The sequence below is a fragment of the Lactuca virosa genome, chromosome 4, assembly GCF_052849685.1.
Source record: "Lactuca virosa cultivar CGN04683 chromosome 4, Lactuca_virosa_CGN04683_v6, whole genome shotgun sequence".
Lineage (NCBI taxonomy): Eukaryota > Viridiplantae > Streptophyta > Magnoliopsida > Asterales > Asteraceae > Lactuca > Lactuca virosa.
The window spans coordinates 112449360-112453503 of NC_136429.1; positions in this window are offsets into that span (position 1 = coordinate 112449360).

Sequence of the window (4144 nt, forward strand, 5' to 3'; positions counted from 1 at the left end):
CGTATCGCCAAATAAATTGTCCTCTTTAAAGTATCGCAAATTCAAACTCAAGAAATCAAAAAATCTGATTCGGATGTAAACACAAATGAGACATCCCAAAATGTAGAGTCTGAAGATAAATAATTGTAATACGAAGAACAACTAGTAATGCTAAAAATTTCATCTATGAAGATAAAAAATCAGTGCCACATCACATTACTAAATCAATCTTCGTCTTCAGATGTCTCTAAAATCCAAACCCCAATAATAAAATCACCATGGATGCTCATGATTCTCCCCTATTTTTGATCGACCATGTAATAAAGATAAAAAATATCATGCAATCAGGAAAGAGAATATGTTGGATATGATGGAGCATCGCACACTCCCTGTAACACCCTGTTACAGATCGCTTCTATTTCGGGGTGGTGATCAAGGATTGGGTATTAGCAGGCTTAGGATCCTTAAAGAAGTTAGTTTTGGGATCATTTGGAGGTGGATGATGTATATTGGATGATCCGGGTATTCGATTTGCGTTTTGGAGTCAAATGGTATTTCGGTAATTTGTCAGCTCATGCTTTTATGGAAATTGAATGTTATTTGGGAAATGGTAAGGCAAATATGTGTTGATTAAAGTGTATATCTTCTTGTTATGTAACACCCCGTTTATTTAATAAATAAATTAATTAATTAATGATTTTATAATAGCCCTAAAATCAATAATTATATAGCAAGGTGTTGGTTTTCGGGAGCTAAAGGTTACAATTTTAGAAGTCAGGGGTTAAAGGTGTAAATTCTGGGATTTACTTTGTAAATATTTTTAGAAGAAAAGGGGGTGTTTGGTATAATTTGGACCTAATATGAAAGGATTTATGGAAGAAGGGGCTAGATAGTAAATTTTGGACTTCATTTGAAAATAAATGTAGAGAGAGGGGCTACTTGGTAAAAGTTAGACTTAATTTGTAAAGGATTTTAGGAGGCAGGGTTAAAAAGGTAATTGCTGGATTTGCTTTGCAAAAGATTCTTAAGTGGAGGGCTGTTTGGTAAAAGATGGGACCTGATTTGAAGTGGATTTTAATGAGGGCGGCTGAAAGGGTAAATTTCGGAACTACTTTGAAAGAAAAGGGGTTGGGAGGGGCCAAAGGTGGCATTATGGAAATTTGTTTATGGGGACCGAGTATATAACCCATCACCCTTGCGGTAAACCCTAACCCTAAAAAAATGAGGCAGCCACAATCAACTTTATGACTCCCACTACCGGCCGCCACTCCCACTCCTTCACCTCCGGTCGCCACCACCATTGGATCCCTCCTCAGCCACCGTCTTCGCTGCTGCATCGCCGACGTTGAGGCCATGAACCTCCGCTGCTATATTCCGTTGGCGAGAACGCCACCTCCACTTCCTCCGCCGCCGCTCTATCGCCACCATCATTTCCAGTTGACGACGAAGCTGAGAGCCACCAAGTGGAAGACCTACGTTGTTGCTCCGACGTTGTGGGGGTCAAAGTCCAACGTCATGACGACGTTTAGTCGTGTTGTCACTGATTGTATTGCTGCCACTGGCTGTAGGCGCAACTGTGGCCGACGTTCGCTGCCGCCTCTCCGTGATTCCGCCATTTCCTGCCGCTATTAGTCGTCACTGCTGCCTCAACGACGGATCTTGCTACGAAGACGCCATTATTACCACCTTAAGCCACCGTTGTGGCCGTTAGGGTTGCTGCTGCCTTCCCAAAACCGTTGTTGCCGCTGCCGTGAGCCACCAGGTGGTAGCTGGGGTGCATCTCGCAAATCAGAAGCATGTATGTGTGTGTTTAATTCAGTGGAGAGATGTGTGGGTGTTTTTTTGGTCGGAAAAGGCATCACCAACACCGTGAAGTGGTGGCTGCCGCCATGCGCAACCACCGGCCGCTACATGGTGGTTGTGTGTATGTGTATTTAGCATTAGTGTGTGTGTGTGTGTTTATTTTGGAGATTGGCATTGTACAGTGTAACAAATGGAATAATGGAAAGAAACCCTCACCACCACCGTGAGGTGGTGGCTGCCGCCACCGGCCGCCTTGTCGGGTGGCGGTGTGCTTTGCCTTGTCGTGTTTGAGTCGGTTAGGATGCTTGAAACCCTAATGGGCCCAATGAAGCCCTAATGGGCCTAATGAACCCTAATTGACCAAATGACCTAGCTATTGGGCCTATTGGGCTAAGATGGGTTGGAAACCCTAATTAGGGTTTGGAAAACACTAATGCCATGAAACCCTAATTTGGGATTTATCGGGACCGCATCAGAATTATTTAATGATCTTAAAATATTAATTAATAATCATTGCAAATTAATTTAAGGCCATGTGGGACTCAATGGATTAAGTCATTAATGGGTTAAGTAGGGACACTTAACCCTAATCATCATTTTATGTGAAACCCTAATTCCACTTGGGCATTTCTATTGGGATTTGATGATTGGGATAATAATGGGCCATCCAAGAACAAGCAATTGAGCTAGAATAATTTAATGGGCCTAGAGTAAGGCCCGTGTAAGAGGTTTGGGCCCAATTTGGAAAATTAGGCCATAGTTTGGGCCTTAATGATTATATGATATTGGGCCATTAGAATGTCAAACGTTGGACTGGAATAAATTGTTGGGCCTTAAAATAAGGTCATGTAAAAGCTTGGGCCCAATTTGGAAAATTGGGCCATATGTTGGGCTTTGAGCCATAGTTGGACTTTTGGGCCTTTGGATTGGGCCTTGGGCTTGAATCAAGCCAAGTTAGGGGTAGAGTAGTCTTTTACCCCCAAGCATGGACTTATGGTTATACATTGGAACCCAATTATTAATTGGGTGTCATTTTGATGTTGACAGTTCGGGAACCTGTCATCCAGCAACTGGGATTGTGTCTACGGGACTTCAGCAGTGTGAGGTGAGTTACCTTCCAGTAGAAGTGGGTCTAAGGCCACAATGTCGGCCCACTAGTAGGAGTTGTTTGTTAGATGATTGTCTTTGTGATAATTATCTGGTATGCTCTTATCTGTTATGTTTGTGTGCTAGGATGCTATGTGATACATGTTAGTAGTAGTAGGGGTGAAATAGTCCTCGAATACCGGTTGAAAGATACCGAAGGGGTCGTCAGGACCCATGCATGCCTAGCAGTATGTTTATGTTATGTATTATGTGGTAGTGGTAGGGGTGAAATAGTCCCCGTTATCCGGTTGAAACAGACCGAAGGGGAGGCCAACACCCAGATATTCTAGGCAGTTATCCGGTTGAAACAGACCGAAGGGGAGGCCAGCACCCAGATATGCTAGGCAGTTATCCGGTTGAAAGAGACCGAAGGGGAGGCCAGCACCCATATATGCTTGGCTATGTATGTTACTGTATGGTATGTGGTATGAAGGGGGGAACTCACTAAGCTTTGTGCTTACGGTTTTCAGTTTTGGTTTCAGGTACTTCGTTTTCAAAGGAAGGAGTCGGCTCGATCGCAGCGCATCACACTATATTTTCGCACATGAGATCTTGGGGATTACACTCTGATATTGTTTTATGATAACATGTTTTTATTATTTCTACTTTGGTTTTTGACATGAGATGTTATTATGGATGTTTTATTACTTATGGTTTTAAAATAACTTATTTAAAAATGAATTTTTCAGCCTTAAATTTTGGGATGTTACATGTTACCTTTTCATGGATATAAGGATCATCGGAATCGGGTTGGTAACAAAGAAGTTATGACTTTCAGAGTATATTAGGTTAAGGGGTTAAGCAGTACGCAGGGCGTACATATATGTACGCATGGCGTACTAGTTCTAAATCCGTTACGCAGGGCGTACAGATGCGAAGCAGGATCGCGCCTTCGGGCACGTACGCGGGGCGTACAATGGTGTACGCAGGGCGTACATGCATCTTAATGAAAACCCTAATTTCGATGATTTACCCTATATAATATCATTAAGTCTTTTTGGTTGGTCCTTATACCAGCCTCCAAGTTCCCAAAAACCCTAGAAATCGTCTCTAAGCCTCCATGGTTGTAATTTTGAGCTCATGATGTGCATTTTGGTGTTTTTGGGTCATTACCAAGAAGATGGAGTTTGATGCAAGGTTGTGAATCAAGGATGAGCTTATGGATCTGGATTATGTGCTTCATTTCCAGCTTATTTGAGGTAAAAAGCTTGAACCT